Source organism: Ornithodoros turicata, chromosome 9 (assembly GCF_037126465.1).
Source record: "Ornithodoros turicata isolate Travis chromosome 9, ASM3712646v1, whole genome shotgun sequence".
NCBI classification, from domain to species: domain Eukaryota; kingdom Metazoa; phylum Arthropoda; class Arachnida; order Ixodida; family Argasidae; genus Ornithodoros; species Ornithodoros turicata.
The window spans coordinates 23,411,067-23,433,223 of NC_088209.1; the positions used below are offsets into that span (position 1 = coordinate 23,411,067).

The 22,157-nt window shown below is 45.3% G+C and overlaps 1 protein-coding gene and 1 long non-coding RNA gene across 5 annotated transcripts in view; one reads left to right on the forward strand and one right to left on the reverse strand.

The window, feature by feature from the left end:
• LOC135368392 (collagen alpha-1(VIII) chain-like) overlaps nt 1-16,631 on the reverse strand; it is a 51,664-nt gene extending 35,033 nt beyond the window's left edge. For all 3 annotated transcript variants that reach the window (XM_064601610.1, XM_064601611.1, XM_064601609.1), the window contains exon 1: nt 16,529-16,631. The gene's annotated coding sequence lies outside the window, so the exon portion shown is untranslated. The remainder of the gene's footprint in view (nt 1-16,528) is intronic.
• Nucleotides 1-22,157, forward strand: part of LOC135368400 (uncharacterized) — a 214,934-nt gene that overhangs the window by 4,457 nt on the left and 188,320 nt on the right. The window lies entirely within an intron of this gene.

Sequence of the window (22,157 nt, forward strand, 5' to 3'; positions counted from 1 at the left end):
TGGCAATGGTTGGCGCAGAGCGTGCTATGCGGTGAAGTTCAGTTTTTAGAGTGTAGGGTCAAGGTCTTCCTGTGTGATAAATACAGTAGACGTACAGAGCTACCTGTCCTACGCGTTTATACCTACCTAAAGTCCTACCTAAAAGTAATATGGTTTTGCTTTTGATTGTTTCTTACTGTTTTTTTTTTAATAATTCAGACTGGAGAGCTTATGTATTTCCTGTAGTCGATGAACAACACGTTAAATAAATTACATTTAAGAAGAAGTACATGGGTTTCTTTTCTCCTGAAAGTGAATTATTATTTAATTTGTTTTTCATTAAAGCAAAGATATCAAATTCTGCTTTAAAACATTTTTCAGTAGAGGTGTTTTTTTTTTCTTTTTACTTTCTAAATTCTTTTTTAAGAAAGGATTCGAGAGACTCGAGATTCGTAAGATTCGTGAATTTGCAGAACCTTCCTTTGGATTCGGATTCCGAATCGGATTCGGAAAATTGTGGATTCGTCTCTAAACTATTCGTCTCTATACTAAATTCGTTCAAGATTCATTCAATTCAGTTGTCGGCACAGTTCACTGTGAAGTCGGCGCAAGAAACTCCCGAGCAACATTCTGGCATTTCTGCAGAAAACTATACGCTTCCTTAGAAACCACACGCCGGTTGACCCTGTTCACATTCTGCAGTCATATATACGCACACAATGGCATCTTCATCAACCTTATATACTTGCCCCATGTGCCGACAGCAGCAGTCGGGGCGAAATAAGCGGCCGCTGCTGACTTCTTCAAAAGAAACCGCATGGATTGACGGAGACAGACGACTGACTCAGCGCCTTATACAATGTAGTACGCTGTGTTGACTTCATCGTTTGCGACGAAACCCACGAACCTCCTCATTTTCCAGCAGGGGACCGAAATGAGGCGTTGTGCAGACGGCGATCGCGAACAAGGGTTGCGCCTTGTCTTCGAACCGGAGATCCTTCTCGGATACCCGCGTTAATGGGTCCTGAACATGAGATGTTGCCGTGTCGTCGTCTACCCCGAGGAGGATCCTCATTCCTCAGTAGCGAGCCCTTTTCTTCAGCCGTTTTTCGGTTCACACGCATTTTGCTCGCATAATTATTTACCTTCGCCTACAAGTTTCGTTGGTACACAATGCTTTCAACGCTGTTGTTCCTTGTGTGCAACTGGAGCTTTGGCGGGGTCACAAAATGTGCATTATTTTATTCGGTCATGAAATATAAAAATGGTTTAGAGAGAGAGAGTATGTGTATTTAAAAAGTAGAGTGTAATTGCCTGCATTCTAATTTTTTCTTCGTTTTCTTCACTCTTGAGTTCCCAAGTGGCGCCATCTGGTTAATTCTCAGCACTTTGTACGGTTCCCAATTTTGCAGATTTTTCGTGCGTCTGTTGTTTCCCTTTAATTCTTCTTAGTTAGAGCTTCATTTAATCACGGACTTGTACTTGCAAAGCCCATAGTGCTGGTCAGTACAGAAGCACAGAAAGCCGCAGTCAAATGCTTTCTCCGCGTGAATACTTTCGATCAGTTTACGCCTCTGATACGTTTAGTATATTGCTGTTCTCGATATAGGCAAACGAGCCGAGGCACTGGCACTCATTGGCTTTTTCGTGAATTACTTGTTGATTCTGTTCTCAGTTCTATCGAATCGAATGCATTGGAAAAGAAAGAACACAAAAATGAACAGGATGGATGAGTTAAATAATTTGTGTTTCTGAATACACAGGGTGTTTCATCTGAAGTGATCAAAAAAAAAAAAAATCTAACTGGCAACGTGCTTGTCGGAGGATTGTGGGACTTTCGGCAATTATCTTCTGGGAACTTTTACCGCTATTTAGGAAAGCTTTGGACAATTTTTAATTGAGGAAATTTATTTTTTCAGTTGAACCTTGAAAACTGCCAAGCGAACCGCACATTTTTTTACAGAAATTTGGAGTCCTCCACGGATTGCCACAGACCCAACAAACACTATGCACAGTATCGCAACAGAAATAGTCTAAAAAAATAGTAAAAATTCCGCTTTAGCCCCACATGCTTGATTGTCGCAAAGAAGCGCGCGCGAAATGTGCGTCTAGAGGAGGAAGTGTCCCCACCAGCATCAAGGTCAAAGCGGGTCAAAGCAGCCAGCTGGAGAGGCGAATAGACACACCTCTTCACGAGAAACGTCATCATGACGTTGGTAGACAGACTGAAACCGAAACGTATCGGAAGGGGAGGTCTGGGTTCCATATATGGGCACTTGTTCGCTGCCTCCTACTGAAAGAAAAGTAGGACCGAAGGTCGTGTCCCTTTCAGGGACCATCGTAATCCCCTCACGACCTTAGCTTCCGGGCGCGACCTTGTTCGCCCCCTAGCTTCGAGCGTAGTTCAACTCTACCAAATTGGTGGCGCTGTCGAACACACTGATGTTATTAGTTTACGAACAGGGAGAGGTCTATAGAAAACAAAGCTTGTCGTCTGCTTCCGGTCCGTCTCGACCGTCTGCGAATTTATTCAACGTTCAATGAGAAAGGACTTTTAAAACGACATCTTTATGGGACCAACTGCCGTGTAGGTCCGTCCGTAGTTTTATGGGACCACGTGACCAAAAATTTAGCGCTAACGATGGGATTCTAAAACTACTGCGTGTGGTCCAATGCCCGAAGATGAAGTCAATTTTTTGTGTTGCTCAATGGAGAACGGTCCACATGCCGAAAGTCATAGGCCGTCCTGTTTTGTTTTGTGTCCATGTATGAATCTAGTGCAATAAGATTATTATATTATTATTAGATGCGTCACGAAAAAGCCCATGTTCCTTAACGTTTTAGCCCACTACTTCCTTGTACGTATCCTTAATTTACACATTGCCATTATTTTCCCCAACAAAGTCAACAACAATTTTTTGCAATTCATTTTTGCTGCGCCTCTCCTAGGGCTGCGCAAACCACTAAAGTCAACATATGGCCACTTTGTTTTCAAGTTATATCATGTACGAGGTTCGGCATCTATCTGGTCTGTCTGTGGTAGGGTGTCTGTTATAAGGAGTCCGGTGCCTCAAGGAAAAGCAATTTAACTACGGGACTGTCGTCTTAAGTCTCAGAGAGAAGGTCAACCGTGCCCAGACGTAGATGGCGAACTCTTTGGAAGCTCCATCACGGCAACACTGCCAGTCGCACTGCCATCTACGTGACGAAAATTCTGACCACAGAGAATGTTCCAGTGACGTGGCCACTACCAGTCCTTACTGCTGCACGTTTAAAAACCGGAACTTCGCCACATAACATTAAGCCGTGTTATAGCGTACAGAGAACGTGTGTAAAAGCTAGTCATATCTCATCGTTGACACTCATCCCGTGACATCTTATCATATCTGAAACAGGTCATCCATATGCTACGTCTCTGTGATTGGTTGCGCACAAAAGCTTATGGTTCCACACTCTTAAAAATGAACTTCACCGCCTAGCACGCTCCTAGCCAACCAGGATCTCGAATGATATCGTTATCAGCCCTGATTTGTTGAAAACGGGAGGCGTACGCCTTTTTTGTGACAATTACGAACACATAAGTGTCACAAAAAAGGCGTACGCCTCCCGTTTTCAACAAATCATGGCTGATAACGATATCATTCGAGATGATAGTTGGCTAGGAGCGTGCTATGCGGTGAAGTTAATTTTTAAGAATATAGCCACGAATGATGGGGTTATCGCTGCTGATTCGAGGAGAGAGAGGGGCGTACGCCTTTTTGTGGCAATTTGGATATATGGTAATAGACCTCTTCACGAGAAACGTCGTCATGACGTTGGTAGACAGACTGAAACCGAAACAAATCGGAAGGTGAGGGCTGGGTTCCACGAATGGGCACTTGTTCGCTGCCCCCTATTGAAAGAAAAGTAAAGTCGAAGGTCGCGTCCCTTTCAGGGACCATCGTAGTCCCCTCAAGACCGTGGCTTTCATGCGCGTCCTTGTTCGCCCCTGGCTTCGAGAGTAGTTCAACTCCACCAAATTGGTGGCGCTGTCGAACACTATGACGTCAATTGTTTACAAATAGGGAGAGGTCTATTGCCACAAAAAGGCGTACGCCTCCCACGCTCCTCGAAAGAAGAGCGATAACCCTTCGCGGTATCATTCGCGGTAATGGTTGGCGCACAGCCTGCTATGCGGTGAAGTTATGTTTTTAGAGCGTGTTTTGCACTCTTAAAAATGAACTTCACCGCATAGCACGCCCCTAGCCAACCATCATCTCAAATGATATCGTTATCTGCCATGATTTGTCGAAAACGGTAGGCGTACGCCTTTTTTGTGACAATTATGAACACATAAGTGTCACAAAAAAGGCGTACGCCTCCCGTTTTCAACAAATCATGGCTGATAACGATATCATTCGAGATGATGGTTGGCTAGAAGCGTGCTATGCGGTGAAGTTCATTTTTAAGAGTGAGGAAATGAAATAATAAAAGATCATCTGACAATGAAATAAGTTCAATATACCATATAGAGACAACTGCTTTTTTTTTTTTTTTTTCACATGTTGCAAACAAATGGAAACCAATGCACGAGCAAAAGTGCGTATTCAAAAATCATTTAAACTATCAGGCTTTTTCTTTCTTCCCCATTTAACGTCAAATTTTGCCGCGCGTACTGAAAAAATAAAAAAAATAAAGAACATTCGCGCACTCCAAGTGTTCACCTCTTCATTCAGTAGCTTCATTTACTTTCTCCATACGTGTAGGATTTTCCTTCAAGAGGCTAATTTGGTATGCCGTACGGCTCATTGCTTAGAACAGGTTAATTACGTGTCTGGTCCAGGTATACAGGGCTGTGTTTTTTGCGTACTACATTAAACTGCGGCATGAGATGGGCGGGATGGGTCATACACGCGTGGCATGTCCACTTCGGGAAATCCGCCGACCAGCGATCAATCCTGCCGTTCTTTTGAGCGTCTGCGATAATGCAGGGACGGCGGAAAAGGAGAAGGAAGATTAAAAGCCTCTGACGTGACCGACCTTATAATAATAATAATATCAATAAAACACTAGCTAGCTAGACAAACGACTTTCTTTTTTTGTGTGCGGCCCGACGAAGTTGATTGATGTAGCAGACGGTCTTATCTAAACGATACTAGTGAGGCTGATGGGTCGCGAGCTTTTCGCTTATTATTAATATGCGGCGGGGAAGAATAGAAAAACGCAATTTTTGTAAATACAACGTGCATGTGCTTCATACCGTGGCAAGTCTGACAGCGCACGATATAGTACAAATATGGCTGTCGGGTGTAGGGGCAAAATTTTGAATGCCGCTAAATATCGATATCCGAAACAGGGTATCGATAAACATCGATCAGAATGTAAAATTAAAAATATCGGTAGTTTATCGACATATACGTCGTTATGCGCGACAAAAATATCGATGTTGTACAGGATATACGAATATATTACTCAATTAATACAGGTACTTCTCGATATCAAATCGATATCCTCAAGAAAGATATCGATATTTACCAACATTCGATTGGGGCAAACTGAAGATATTGACGCGATAAAATATCGATATAGACCGATTAGAATGTCGATTAAAATGTCGATAATTTATCCTTAGGAAAGTATTTATATTATATATGGGTACACCTTGACGATTTTCCTTCCCAGTATATACGTATATCGATACCAGCAAGAAAAATATCGATCTATCAAGATTCGATAAAAAACATCGCTAATTTCGGAATGATCAATATAGTGGGAAGGATAGCGATATCGTCTCATCCCCAACTGTCGGCCTATCCGTGAGGGAGGAGATTAGATTACTGAACTCAAGGGAAAACGATCTAGCATTACCATTGCGTTAGCGGTCCTAGCCGTCTCTTACAAGATTCTTTATTGGAATTTTTGAATAAATAAACATTGTATTGTATTGCATTGTCATCATTTTCGTTTCATAGCTTCGCTGAAGACGATACGATACGCATGCGCAGCCGAAGTCGAACTTCTGCGAACTTTTTCGAATTTTCCGAAGAAAAGTTCGAATTTCGCGGACTTTTGCGGATTCGAACCTCGAGAGGTTCGTGATAATCTCTAATGATAATTGACACAAAAAGGCGTACGCGCTCCTGTCTCTTCGAATCCGAAGCGATAACCTTATCGTTCGTGGCACTGGTTCGTGGCCATGGTTGGCGCGGAGCGTGCTATGCGGTGAAGCTTTGTTTTTAGACTGTTGTTATCATTAGAGAGCGGATTCTTAGGCGCTAACGGGGGACTCTTGACCGCATAGCAAGCAGTATGCCAGTCATCATCGCGGATGATATCACTCAGTCTCCCGATAAGCTGAGGAAGGGGGTGCACACCTTGTTAATGTATCAACTTTCCTTCCAATCGGAAGATAAAGCGATACGATTCTCAAGGTTGGTTGGCCTAGAAAGATTTATGCGACGAAGAGCGCTACCTGTTACTGCCTAAAAATCCGCGCTCTAGTTATCATTTCAGCGCGGTTCAGCCCAATAACAATGGGGTAGCATTCTGCTCAATGAGCGGAAGTCATCGCCATATCATCGTCTCATGTAATTCTCTCTCTCTCTCTCAGCGCGGTGCCGTTTTGTTTCAAGAGTGTACGTGTGCGTTCCTTCTTCCCATGTAGTTACTTTGTCTTCACCGCAGCGGGTGGGATAGGCCAGGAGAACAAAAACAGGGTTCTGTTCGTTCTCAGTATACGAGCGCCCACGGCGTTGACAGTTTATGAAATACGAGGACGTGTAATACAAAAAAAGAAGAAAAGGATAACGCAAGTTGAAGGAAGACGTGTGAGGTCATACGATACCGCTTATGTTGCCCGACACTTTTAAAACCGCGCAAGAAAAAAAAAAAAAAAGAAAAGAAAAACACAAAACACAAACGGTCCCGTCGTCATTCATGTCACGCTGCGCGGGTAATTTTCGGTCTTGTCTCCATACGTGTCGCCAGCAGATGCCAAGTTTGATTTGGTGCTCTAGCGCAAGTTGGACCAGGGCTTCACGGAATGAACACTTCCAAGGTTTTCTCTCTCAAGCACTCGCGCAGCAAAGATCTCTCACTGTCGAGGGTCACTTTGATAGGACCCTCCGCATACTGGCGCTATGGGACGCTATAATAAAAGTCTGCAGTCTGTATTTTGCTGATTTCTTTCGGATGCTCTCGGTGGCCAGAGTGAGAGCCCAGAAATGCTTACACCGCCGTGCCGGCCCGTACGATATTGGCTAAATATATACACATTGAAAGCCGCGCGCGGGGTTGATGGGCTTTCAAACAGCCGGTTCTTCCAATGACCGGGTGTACTGTTGCTTGATACGTTATATCGGGAATAGTGTTCGCGTGCGAGGAACTTAAATGGCGGTTCAATTTCTGGTCGCCGCTATCCTTGAGACGGATAAGGGTCATTGCATGGTTGTTGCTCAACGGACGTAACGCGACGTGTGAGTGAAAGCGGAGCGCTATAAATTTGTAGCGTAAAGCGGAAATGGAAGGAAGAAAGAGAAACAAACATATGGAGAGGCTCCATCAACAAGGATGTCGGCTACACCACAGCGCTTGAAGCTGCATGCCAAGGAAGTAGATATTTTAGGAAAATGTAAACTAACTGAAAAGATATGTTTTCTAAGGACAATGATCAGTTACTGGCCCGGAAAACGAAAAAGTAGACGAAGAAAAACGGCTAGAAGTACTTTGTCCTCGCCGTATATATCTGTAAGAAATGATGTCGGAATATAGCTATACACTCAACTTCACCGCATAGCACGTTGAAGGCTATTCATTGCACAGAATAATAGGGTTATCACTCCCGCTCTGTGAAAAGCCAGGGCGGTACGCCTTTTGTGACATTCTCATCGCTGCATAAGTGTCACGAAAAGACGTGCGCCTCCCGTTCTTCACAATTCAGCGGAGAGAACGACGCCGCTCGGATTGATGGTTCGATAGGAGCGTGTTGTGCGGTGAAGCTCTGTTTTTATGGTGTAGGATAGAAGGCCGTGTGCTCATGTGCTAGGAGTTTTATCATGTAGGAGCTGGAGAGAGAGACGAACACACACACAGACAAACAAAGAAAAACGCGTCCCAATGACAGAGCAGTGGAAAGCATCGAGGTGATCCGTTGCAGTCGTTCAGACAATGGAAGTTCGAGTAATTAATGTTGCTTGACCTTGCTTCTTTTCTTTTTTTTTTCTATCTTTGTAGACGTGTCTCCTGGAGAGAAACGAATATGAAAACTGGAGCCCTACTGCTGGTATTGCCTGAACCAAACTGTCGAGCAGTTGTAAACCTTATATTTCTCCGGGCCTGCAATAGCGGTCCAGCTATACCAGCAGTGCAGCACCAGCAGATACCAGCGGTGCAGCAGTCCACTTTAAAACTGGACTGCTGCACAGCTGGTATCACAAACGCACCCATCAGTGATAAATAACTGCAAATATTCCCTGCACTTTAAACTGGTGCTAAACAAAATGTCGACAACTCATCTCACGGCTCCTATCAATGATACCAAGTTTACCAAATGATACCAATATGATACAAAAAAACAGGATTTCACCGCATAGCACGCTCTGCGCCAGCCATTGCCACGAAAGGCCATATGAGTAAGCGGCGATCTCGAGAGTGGTATAATACCCGATTAGGAGGCCCTGACGGTTCATCTTCCAGGGGCCTGTTTTGCCTTCACGGGCAAAGCTTTCGTTATGAATGTTGCCATTCCTAACAGTCCAATAGCACTTCCCGGAAGACACACAAATAAACTACGTTTATTACTCCTCTATTTTTACTGAGTGATCTCAAAGCTGCACAGATGCTCCGTTTAAACGTGGAATACTTCCGGGACTGAGTAAGTCTCACTTCCCACTTGCACCCTGAACACAAACTAGAAAAAGGCTGCAGCCATAATAAACACCTCCCAGTTTGCACCACCAGCAGACGTCCATACGTTCAGCCATTCTGGTCCACCACCGATTCACACCTCTATAAGAGCGAGGAAAAAAGAACTTGATCTAAATCCGGGCTTCCCGCATGTTCCATCCAGGCACTGAACTGCCGTACTTTTTTTTTTCAAGGGGCCTTGACTTCGCGGTCTGTGCAATCGGCTGCTCCGGAGAAGCTAGCTTTATTTTCTTTTTTTTCGTTACTCTACACTGTGAGTGCGTTCACCCTCTGCTCGAAGGCCTTCCGGCCGGCTAGTGGGTTACAAATGTTGGACGCCGCGTGCGCAGCTTGAGTGACGCCTGGAAGTCGCCGGAAAAGCGATGCATGCACGGCGGTCGTGAGAAATGTGCTAGATGGACTACACCTGCGTTTCAGACTTAGAGCACCATGCGTGACGTACACGCGCTACCGAACTCGTTTGTTCGTTGTAGCGATTATTATCCGTAGTGTCGATTTTTTTTTTGTTTTTTTGTTTCTGCGGTTAGTATAAGGCATGTCATTCGCCTTCTGTCATAAAGAAGTGAAAGGTTCCCCGATGCAAGTTCCTGAGAGCCATGCAGCCCCATTCGTGCAAGCTAGTTTGCATTAGTTTGCAATATATGCTTTTTTCGTTTTTTTTTGTTTTTTTTTTTGCGTTCTGTAGTAGTATAGGTTAGAAAACATGATTAATTCTCAATTAAGCGCAATTGTTTGCCTTTTCCACGAGATTACGTTGCAAAGTTAGCGTGTGCCGACACTGCTTTGGCCAGCTTCCCAGCACCTTCTCAACGCTGAAAGGTCTGTGGTCTAATTTATCCAGGGAGTCTGTATTTTCATAGCACCTAATTAGTTGTGTGTGCCTATGTAAGTAGAAAACGACGTAACGAATAAGTAAATTCGTTGCGTCGTTTTCTACTTACATAGGCACGACTAATTAGGTGCTATGAAAATACAGACTCCCTGGATAAATTAGACCACAAGCCTTTCAGCGTTGAGAAGGTGCTGGGAAGCTGGCCAAAGCAGTACCAACGACCTGTGCTATGTGCTCTGGCGAACTACCTTAAGGACGTACGGGTATGGTTTGGTTGGTCTGGTTTGTTGTAGGGAAAAATAAAATGGAGAATGGTGGCGCTTTGGAGAGAGCCGGCTACTCCAGTTCAATTAAATATCCTGTGAAGTAAAGAAAATGAAAGAAAATAAAATACCACATAACACGCTGATGGCCAACCATTATACATAGTGATACCTTTATCACTCGTGATTTGTAGAAAGCGCGGGGCATACGCCTTTTTTGTGACAATTAACACAAATGCATTGGTGTCACAAAAAGGTGTACGACTCCCGTCTTCAACGAATCGGGAGAGAGACCGATGTCATTCGGGGTGATGGTTGGCTACCTGCGTGTTATGCGGTGAAGTTCTCTTTTAGGTGCCTCGGGCCTCGTGCAAAGACCCCTCTAGTGCACCACTCATCCACAGTGCACTCCCATCTCATCAGTATCGTTCATCCTGCCTATACCTCACCCTTCAACTCTCATCTTCCCCCTTCCTTTCTTTTTTTCTTTGCTATAGTCGTGACGATGTCCACTCGTGCGTGGCCAACAAGGGCAAGCTGTTTCGCCCCCTCCCCCCCGGTTTAGGTGTGTAGCCAACCGTCATCTCCAATGACATCGGCGCTGATTTGTTGAAAACCGGAGGCGTCACTCTTTTTCTGACACTTGTGCAGTTACGGATACAGTTTTAGGCCTTCTTGTGGCAACTATAGCACATATCCAGGTTCAACAAAAAAAGGAGTATGCTTCCCATTTATTTTAACAAATCAGAAAAAGAGAACGATGCCATTCTGGAATGCGGATTGGTTGTCAGGGTGTCGTGTGGTGAAGCTCCGCGGGAACAGAGGGGTTAGTATGCGCGTCCTGGGCCGACTTCAGGAGGAAGTGTATATCTGGAACGTCTTCGGAAAACCCAGGAAAAAGCCTCAGACAGTGCAGCCGGTGGTAGGATTCGAACCTACCACCTCCCAGACTTCAGCACCACCTTGGCTATACTACCAACGAGCTCAGCCATGCCGCTGGTATTTCTTGGACGTTTAAAATATTACCACCGAAAACCACCGATTCGTGGTGAGCGCAATAACCGCCCAAGCAGCACAACATCATGGCCCAACATTAGACCGATATTGGCAATATTGGTCCGATCTTGTTAATATTGGGCCTACATTGCCAATATTGGTCTAATGTTGGGTCAAGATGTTGTGCTGCTTGGGCGTGTGTCTATGTACACGTCTGCATATGTGTAGGAACGCCTTTTATAGAGCTAAAGACACTAACAACATGTTGCGTCCGTCTGTCGCATTTTCACTTCTTCTGTGGCGTGTTTACTCTCGACTGTACGCTGCATTGTTTGTACGGATCCATATACTGGGAGTTCCGTATCTGAAACGCTCTATTTCGTAGCATTATATGCATCGACCAAACGGTTCGTCGAGCTGGGCCAAAATAGGAGCCCTGCATCGATCACACAATCGGTCTATCTTTCATGTCGATAGGAAAACGTCCGCGGTTCGATCACGCCAAGTGTATACACCGCGGAGGCCAAAAATGCTAAATGGTGGTTTCCTTCCAACGCACGTTACTTGCACGCTGTAATGGAACCCCCGCGAGTCGATCGTCGTGTGGCCTGTCTGCATGCGGGAAGAACTTTGCTGTTCAATCTCTCCAAGGGAAGCGTAAGGAGAAAGCTCCCCAGTGAGTCATTATAGCCTTCGTGGTTAAGGGTCTTGTTTCCAAGTCCGGGGTTCGCTAATCCGAACGACGTGTCCGGCGAGGGGGAACAATCTGAGGGGAAAAGAAAGTTGGGTCTGACGCCTTGGCCATCTTTGAGCAACTTTGTGTGGTTCTGTGAGATATACGCTTTGATGTTGAGGTTAAGTGTGGCGCATAGAAAAGCTTATCTGCAGTGTCCAAAAGCGTTTGGTCGCGCACAGTTTTTGGCCGGCAGACTTCACCATTTTTCCTCTGCGATACCTTGTATTCTGCTCTATACTACACTCTAAAAACAGAACTTCACCGCATAGCACGCTGTGCGCCAGTCATTGCCACGAATGATAGGGTTATCGCTTCTGATTCGAGGACAGAGAGGGGCGTACGCCTTTTTGTGGCTGATTGGATATATGGTAACCGCCACAAAAAGGCGAATTCGAATCACATGCGATAATCTTATCATTCGCGGCGATGGTTGGTTCACAACGTGCTATGGGGTGAAGCTCTGTTTTTAGAGTGTACTGAGCACAATCTGAAAAAAGAGCACTAGGGAAAAAAGAATAACGCGCGCTCCTGCAAACCGTCATCCCGAATGACGTCCTTCTCGATCTCATCTGATTTGCTGCAAACAGGAGGCGTACACACCTTTGTGACACTTATGCAGTTCTATTAATTGCTAGAAAAGGTGTACGCCCAGCACTTTCTTCAGATCACGAGTAATAACGGTAGCATTCTCTGCATTCACCGTGCTATGTGGTGAAGTTCAGTTCTAAGAGCGACCCATCATACCAAGTGACATCGCTCTTCTCTGCTGATTTGTTGAAAACGGTAGCTTAGGCCGTTTTGTGACGCTTGTGCAGTTATGCGTACACAGAAAGGCGTACGCCCAGCGCTTTTCACTCAGAAATGATCATTCTGTAGAACGGTTGAGTGCAAGCGTAGTTTTGTGAAGGTTTCTTCTACTGAACATGAAAGAACTGATGTTCTGAGGCTGGAACAACATAGAAGGGACAAATACATACAAAGTCTCAAATTGCCTAAGGAGTTAACGATGAAAGATGAAAGTCACTGAATGTGTGTATGTGTGAGCAAAAATGTAAGACTGAAAGGAGGATGAGTGAGAGAGAGTGGCTGGTTTGTCCCTTCAGATGACGCACCCTGGAAGTCGCTGAGGAGGCGTGTTAGCATAGCTCAATTGGTAGAGCCCTGGACCGGCAATCCAGAAGATGTGGGTTCGGGTCCTACAGCTGGCTAACCTTTTCAGTGACTTTCATCTTTCATCATTTGTTCTACTGTTCTACTGCGCCGAATGATACAGTTATTGCTTCTGATTTGAGGAGAGAGCGGGGCGTACGCCTTTTTTTTGTGACAATTAACATAACCGCATAAGTGTCGCCAAAAGGCGTACGCCTCCCGTTTTCAACAAATCGGAGGAGAGAGCGATGTCATTCAGGATTATGGCCGGCCAGGAGCATGTTACGCGGTGACGTTCTGTGAGTGCAGCTGACGTTGCTTTTCATCATCATCAAGTCATCATAATCTTTTTATTTTTTTTTCATGGAATAGCAAGTCGACTTTGCGTTTGGCTGGCATTTCCTCTTTTTCTTGGAATAACCTCCCCCCTCCCTCCCGTATACCCCCTTAACGCGGAACAAAATGGTGATTTGGGCTCAGATTACGGGAACTAGTCAAGTATAAATCACATAACACTACACATAAGAATTCTCGTAGTATAATGAGGATACCTCGCAACACTTGGTGATATCAAGTTTCCTGAATTCTGTTTCTCCGGTAAACGGGTGCAAGCTGGAACTAACAAACGACCTTGCGGTATTAATTATCAATTTGAGACTTATTATCTGGCTGCGGAACCGGTGCGATGCTCCACTTACGAACTTGACAGCCATAATAGGTGCATCATTAATGAAACCTTCCTTTTGACAGTGACTTAAAAGGGGGGGGGGGGAATATATATTTATTGAAAGGAAAGGTCTGCCAGACCAAGGTCGGCATGCTATTCCATTAAAAAAAAAAATCAAAAGAAAACGAAGAATAAATAGAAAGGAAAGGGCGAATAGGAAAAGGTGAGTCTCCGTAAAAAGGAGGAAAAACAAAAACGAAAAGAAAGAAGGGAAAAGGCAAAAAAAAAAAAAGCTTGCAAACTTAAAAGGTTTGTATTGAGCGCTCTACTTAACGGGTATGTAAGAGAAATATCAAGTTGCAACGTCCTTGCTCTGCGTGGAGCTAGCCTTCAAAGACTTACATATAGCCGCATAAAAAAAGGATACACGAAGAAAGCGATTTTGTGCCGGACATGTTATATAGAACGTGGCGGCTAAGATAACGCCGCGTAGCGCTGATAGGCAGCACAGCTTTGGAGATAACCCAAGTCGCCGCTCCAGAAATGGATAGGGTTGGTATCATGGGGAGCGTCGACCTTTCCTTAACTAATTATTTTCCGGAATTGGCTCGCTCTGAGCTGTGAACACGGTTACGTACAGTGAGCGGCAATTTAAATAAGTACTACTAAGCATCTGCTTGCTTGAATGTGTCATAGCAACATCGAACAGGGTTAATTATCATCATAGACCGGGTATTGACAGCCTATTAATAGTTCCCCCTTTCTGCGCACTGCTTTCTTGTCGAAGGGTATCGCTTGTCGTACTGATTGCGGCACACTTGTCGCTTGTCTGAAATCTTCATTCAAAGGTATACAGTGAACCCTCGTTAATATGACCCCCGTTAACCTGACATACGCGCTTTACAACCATACTTCTGGGCAACAATGCAGTGAAATCTCTGCAAATCCCCCCGTTAATATGACAATTCCGCATTATGACCAAAATTTTCGAGAACGATCACGGTCACAATGACGAGGGTTCACTGTACACTGTATTGGCTTGGACCCCCTTGAAGGAGCTGTAACCATTGTTGTGGTTTAGGGGTGGGCAGTATGCCGTACGAGCTTATTAGTCGGAAGAAACACCCTTGCAGCACCTATACGAATTTCAGGTAGGATAGTAAACCGCGAGCTGTCGATTTCAAACAAGTGTGTCGCAAGCAGTATACATAAAAATGGTCTCGCTTTACGGAATTTTCGTTTCAGGAAGCTTATCGGAATGTCATTTTTATTAGCGATCTTCGAGATACGAAGTAACTCAATGCTATTAAGTGGGGTTTGGAGGACAAGTGACGTGTGCGCATTGCACACACGCGAAAAAGAAAACGAGGCAGACGTACCGGAGGTGTACCGGAGTGCTCGTCAAACTGCGTGCGACTGCATTCGGTCAGATGACTTGTGTGTTTTGTCTGAATACATAAATACACGTGGAAAGCGGCAGAGCGTTGCATAGCAGGTTTGCGTTCCTAGGGTGGGCGTTAAACACTTGCAAGTGAGGTAACTATATCGTGGTTCAGCGGGTGCAGCGCCTGTCGGATTTGAATAGGTGCATATGAAACGCCGGTTCTCCTTGCCTAGCTTGTTGTTGTTGTCGATGTTGAAGACTTGAAAGAAAATTAGTCTGGTGCCGAATTCAATCTCACCATATTTTTTATTTACTTGTCAGCCTATCAACGATAGTTTATCTCGTTCGTTTTTTTCCCGCGCATTCTTGGTGCTATGAGAGAGTATTTATCTCTTCTGTATTTTACGGTAATACGTTCGAGAGTTACCTTTTTCTTTTCTTTCGGGTATTTTGTAAAAATGAACAGCGCAAAATACGATTTATACTCTTTTTAAGTGTAACAGTTTTTTTTTCTTCCTGTTTTCACATAGTGCTTTTGCTGTTTGCTCGTATAGAAAAGTTTTCGTGCAAGACAAGACACAACTGCAACCGCAGTCGTATAAGTGCAGCCATGTGTAGCTCAGTGTTTTGCATTTACGCGCAATCCTTAGCACACGGAAGCGATTGCGGTTGTATGACCCTATTCTTTAAGGACGAGAACGAACGCAAACCTTATCGTCATATTTGTTGCAGCGAAACAGCGCCGGCCTTGGTAGCTCGTTCCGAAACATGCCTGCCTATATACTCAGCACGAGACAGCCGGGGATTACTCCCGATGTAGGACGGTAGCAATGTCGGGGAGGTAAATATTGTTTCTAGCCCCGCGGGTATGATGTCTTCGGCCCACGTTTAAATAACTATGGATGGTCGAAATAATTCACAGTCCTACCCCGTGCCATGTGCAAACACGTCGTCGCAACACTGGCTCAGCTCACCTACAAAACAACTCCGCATTACGTAATTAAATTGACAGTATGAACCGCGTCTTTGTCAAGACCATCATTTGAAACAGGCATCCACCCGAGTTCTGCTCACGCACAATTTTCACGTGATCGTGTTACAAATAACAAGTATTTATAGGCTTTCCCGTTTTCAATTTTAAAATGGTTAGTCACAACGTGTTACACTTTTCGGCGGGCTTGTGAGATTGGGAATTCAATAAATGGTAATGAATGAGGACCCGATGGCTGCAAAACACTCCGATAAGGAACATGGGTTTCCTTGCAAAAAAATAAAAAAATAAAAAAGAACTTCACTAACTAAACTTCCGGATGGAACACCGCAACAGTTGCGCTACATCTTCTCGTCTGCTACTACAACAGTCTGAAGCTGTACGCTCATTTCCGCAATATTTACCCTCCTAGCCCGTTCCTGAGGCTCGTTTCTATCCACTTTTTTTCTCTCTCTCTCTCTCACGTGCAATACTTATTACAGCGTCCGCTTACTGTACGCGTACCCTGTAACCGCAGCATAGTCTAACCTCGAGCTACATCGAATCTTTTACCTGTGCATGTCTAAGACGCCAGCAGCAGAGCAAAGCCGTGATAAGAGGTTTGTTGAGAGAACATGCAGTGTTTACCTTGGCGCATGCGGCGTTTCAATGACCGACCGTCGGCGGAATCCCTCGGCGCACTCAAGACACAGTCACCGCGCCGGAGTCGGGCTCTTTTCTGACGACGCGCAGCAGGCTCTCTCTCGAGCGTCTGCCCCTTCCCTCTCACATGCCGGCTGCGGCGAGCTCGCCGGGGATCTGGGCACCATTGGAGAAGTTCAGTAACATTACGAACTTGTCTTCCCGGACGGTTAAAGAATAAGAGATCGCGGTAGGGGGGGAAGTGGATTGAGGAAAGTGATAATTATGTTGCGTGGAGCGGTATATACTGCAATACGTCTATCAGACGACACAGGAGCAGTGTTTTGGGTGGTTAGAGACAGGACAGTGCGCATAGATTGATGAATTGGATGTTGCGTGAGAATGAGTTGGAGTACTTGAGAAACATGACAGGAAAGACTGCAGAAGAGAAACCGAGGGAGGAGGAAGGGGCTGGAGAGGGGATGGATGGCTGGATATATGAAGAAAGATATGGAGAGTACGGAATGGAATTTGCGGTGCACAATTTGTGCAGGACATACACAAATACGCAACATGTATAGCTACCATAAATTATAGTGTGGCGTTACACCCTATAAGGAAAGCAATAGTAAATGGGGAGTAACAATGGATTTTACACGCTTAAAAATGAACTTCACCGCAAAGCACGCTCCTAGCCAACCATAACCTCTAATGATACCGTTATCTGCCGTGATTTGCTGAAAACGGGAGGCGTACCCCTTTTTTGTGACAATTATGAACAGCATAAGTGTCACAAAAAAGGCGTACGCCTCCCGTTTTCAACAAATCTGGGCAGATAACGATATCATTCGAGATTATGGTTGGCTAGGAGCGTGCTATGCGGTGAAGTTCATTTTTAAGAGGGTACTTTGCTCGTCTTTATACCCCGCCTTACTCTTTCGATACTGACTTTGCTCTACCCGTTACACATCAAGGAGCGTAAAATATTCTCCAAAGGAATGTAAAAATGTACAGAGATGTACGGGAACTGTTACCCTTTGCTTACACCTTATCTTCTGGGATATACTCTTACACATTCTGCTCCCAACGTGCTCTTCCGGGATTCCCTTTCCTAGTCTGCGATTCCGACGATAAACATAAACTAGTAAAGTAAATAATAAAACACATCCATCTTCTGTTTTTCTTCTTCAGTTTTTGCAATGCATTGCACGGAGTTTATCGGAGTTTATCTGTGCGCGGAGCAGAAAACGTGGTTGTTTCAGTAGAGATCGTAATTAAAAACGCAACATTATTTCTTGCCCAAAACGTTCTGCCTCTGAAATCGAGCGTAAGCTATGGTGCGTCACTGTTACCATTGTATTTTTTGTAAAAGTAACTTAAGATTTTATTTTTATAAACAGACAGCACTGAGCGGAACGTGCTCTTCTGCATGTTCCGGGGTCTTGCATGCGGCCTTCGAGACTGAGCTTACCGGAACCGCAATTTACGCTTTCCGTCTACTCTCCTTCTCAAGAAGCACGGCAAAGCGTGCGGCCTGGCATTGGTTTCCTCAAACGCTGTCCGGAAGAATCCCGTTCCTTTTGTATTGCTATCAAGGTAACAGCATCCCTCATTGGACCATCTTTGCACTTTAACGTCCTGTCGTCTGCTACGGAATATATTATCGCTGTGTCGCAGGACATTCCCCACGGTTAGTAGTGTACGCGAAGACACGACGTTGAGCGCATCGCGATCACGTGACAACAGAAAGCTATGACGTTTTTCGCATCTTCCGTTGTACAGCATTTTGGGGACGAATGTCGCTCGTGTGGATACACGGTTAGGGTTCCTCGATTGTCTCCAACTTGATATCCCTTCTACTCGACTACTACTATACTTTGTACTATAGACACTCGACTCAAGCTCAAGGATGACATCGATGTATAGTCTAGGGCAAGCCTGAAACGTGACCCGTGGAACGTGGGAAGAGCTGGAACGCGAAACCGAAGAGACGCGCACTGAAAGTTTGCAGGTGAGAAAGATCGCCTACAATGTCATACACCTCGCGTACGCGGGGACAGAAGCCACGTGTTCCATCGGGAGACAAGAAACTCTCACTGCTGAAAATCAGAGTATCGGTACCGTTCACCCTGAAGAATTCGTACTGACGCTCCGTGCAATATGTACAGCGCGTAATAGTACCGAGTTGTGCCTAGAGATTGGAGGCGTCAAAAGAAGAAGAAAACCAAAAGTATATAGGGAAACAAAATTGGGTTTTCGTCCGTTCTTTTCTCTTTTTTTTTCATCGACATCGAAAAAATTTCCCAAAATTTCCAGTCCCGAAAATAAAAATATAAAGTTATGACAAAATATAATGCATACATGAGGCCAAAATACCAACAAAACATACGCCTCGTCGAGACAAATTAATCAATCGCCATTGTGATCACCTAATTTTGGAACGGTTAAGCTTCGGTAGACTGCCGTCGTCGTTCACTGCTGCATTCGTTTTATTTACGGCATGTACACACCGCTTCTTGCTCGTAAACAGATAAAACCTAGCTTTATAATTTTTCTCGATGTTTGGACCATTGGTTCAAACGTGAAGAAGGCAGCCTACTACACGAAAGTTTTGTTGATGCTCTCAACTGTCTTATTTTTATTTTTATAATTTCTGTTATGATTTGTTCTTTGATGTTCGCTAATAAATCTAAGTCGTACAAGAGTGAAAATTCCCTTTGTCCCCAATATAAGAAAAAAAAATATATATATAAAGAAAAAGAAAACAAAAGAAACAAGAAAAATAAAGTGAAAGAAACCGTCTTCGTCTTCTTGTTTTTTTCAGCAGTTCAAACTTTCCAGAACTTTGCATAATAGCAATAATTTTCATTGTAATACGATACCTTTCTCACGCATTCACCTTTTTGTAATTGATGGGCAAGGGATTCCGCTGGGGAAGAGTTTGGCGCTCCAGTTGGATGCGGTAGTTTCGCACTAAGAAAGGAGTAGCTTTAATCACTTTGGGGAGTAGGTGCGCCATTAGTCCTTTTCGGGACTAAAGGTATGAAATTTTATTCCAAGTTTAGGGACCATTTGCAGCGCCGAGGAGTACATTTCCGGGTCATGTGACTACAGTGGGGAGTAATATTGCAGTCTGTCACTCTAAAAAAATGATCTTCACCACATAGCACGCTCCTAGTCAACCATATCCCGAGTAACATCGTTCTTACTCCTGATTTGCTGAAAACGGGGCCGTACGCTTTTTTTTTTTTGCATTATGCAGTTTATAATTGCTACAAAAATGACGCCCCCCCCCCCCCCCCCCGTTTTCATCAAATTAAGGGTGAGAGCGTTGTCACTCGGGGTGATAGTTGACTTGGAGCGTGCTATGCGGTGAAGCTCTGTTTCAAGTGTGTGGGAGACTAGAAGCTGCAATTGCTTCCCAGTTTACTCTTTTCTTTCGTAGGGCGAAACCATGTTGCAACTTTCTTGCGTTCTACTGTTTCGCCCATGACACACATGGTTTATTAAACGTTTTGATAACCCCGGAGGCCAAAACGGTTCTCGTCAACTTACATCAGCAAAAAGCTACACAGATACATCAAGAGCGGTGTCTCATGGTGTTCCTGAGGCTTCCTATTTCCATATATGCATAGCGGGACATCGTAAGCACACCGTGCACTAAAAACAGAGCTCGCCGTTGTCGGCCTCACAGAGGTGGGCGACGTCACGATTAATGCCCTGGGGAGAATGTGCGTCCTGGGCCGACTTCTAAGGGAACTGTGCCGACATATGTCTGACAGTGTCTGAGACAAATTAAAAACTCTCTATTCTGCCTTGTTCGAAATGGAAAGGAGTGCGCCGGGCCATTTTTCGATGCACCAGGGCCGGGTCGGGCCCGGAAAAGTCGTCCCGTGCAGTGCTCTAGTGTAGACCACCCAGACCCGCGAAGGATCGTCTGATACCTTTCGCAGAAACAGCGGGATGTCATACAGCTCCACTGACGTTGATGACGTACGGTGTGAGAGACGGTATCCACGTGAGACTGTATCAGATGGAATGGGACAAAAACACACTGAAGAACACTTCGGCGTGATAGATCCATTAGTGAAGACCGCAGCGGGATATCCTAGGTGCGTCATGTCCGCTGCCAGCTGTTGAAGTGGTAAATCTGGCACTTGATTCTTTGTAACCTTAAGGCTAGGGACAGACAGGGTGAGTGATGGCAGTGTAAGTGACCACGGAGGGGTCTTGGGCACTGTTGGGTGGATAATGAACTGGGGGAGCTTGGGCCTCACATCCATGAGGCACCACAGCAATTCGCTTTCGCCGTTTAACCTTTGCTAGAAGTGGAAGGCGACGGTGACGCGCTCTGAGGCGCGTGTAATGCCGTATGGTCTCCATCTGCCGTAAAATTTCAATCGGCTTCGGGTATCACCATCCACGTTTCCGCGGCCTTTGGAACGGACAAGTCCTCAGGCTTGGCGCAAGAAAACAGCGAAGTCGCTGTTCTTGAGTCTTGGAGCCTCCGTGCAGGACAGTGACGCTGTACAAAAGTGTGCCACGAACAAAAGCTTTGTGGAGGGCCAGAAGAGACTTCTCTTCCATTCCACACTCAGCTGCGACAAAGTGACGGATGACAGAGGTCCATCGACGCGCCTTTGTGTCCAAGTAGTCCAGGTCCAGGTTATAATCAAGGATGGCCACCAGAAACCTGTGGTTGTCTGAGCGACGTATTACTAATAGAAAGCTGGCATTGGCGTATATTCTTCTTAGTATAAGGCCAGCGCTGCTGTTTTTTCAGCCGAGATATCCATGGCTGCTTCAGCTAGGTACCGCCAAATCCTGTCCAGCGAAAGCAGATGGCGTATTACTGGCCTCGATTTCCCAACAGCCCAAATGCAAACGTCGCCGGCATAGATCGAGATTTTGATTCTTCGGATAATGCAGGACTTTAGGCCCGCCATTACGGGATGGAAGAGGATTGGGTTTAAGGTACTCGCCTGTGGCACCCCATGAGTCAAACCGATCTTCAGCGTGGACCCCTTATGCGTGCAAACGGAGAGGGTCTGTGGATAAAGTCCGCCAGCCACAAGAACATTCTGTCAGGGGCATGGGCTTGCAGCAATGCGTGCAGAGCAAATGGGCGACTGACAGTAGCATAAGCTCTCACATCCGGGAAAATGGCCATGAGAATTTTCTTCTGGCTCCTGGCGTGTTCAACGGAGATGACAAGGTCGAGGACCGAATCCATTGAGTTGCAATGGTGGCGAAACGAAACCTGTGCTCTCCGCAGGGAAATTTCCGTGGTCCTCAAGCCACCATTCTAGTGTAAGCAGCACCATTCGCTCTAAAACCTTACCGAGGCGACTTGTCAGGCTGACAGGACGAAAGGAGGAGAAATCAGAAGGTTGCTTGCCGGGCTCTAACAGAGGGACTACTAACGCATCTTTCCAGCTCATCGGCACTTCCCCGTCTCTCCATGACGTGTTTTAGACTGTGGGGCCCCACGATGGGCGCCAGTTGTGGGAGGAACATCCCACTCGGGGGTTCGGAACCCTTTGCCAGTGGCACGGAAGGAGAGCGGTCAAGCCATTGAAACCATGACACAACAACAATATCTATTACCTTATGGCCCCAACGATATTTTCAAACG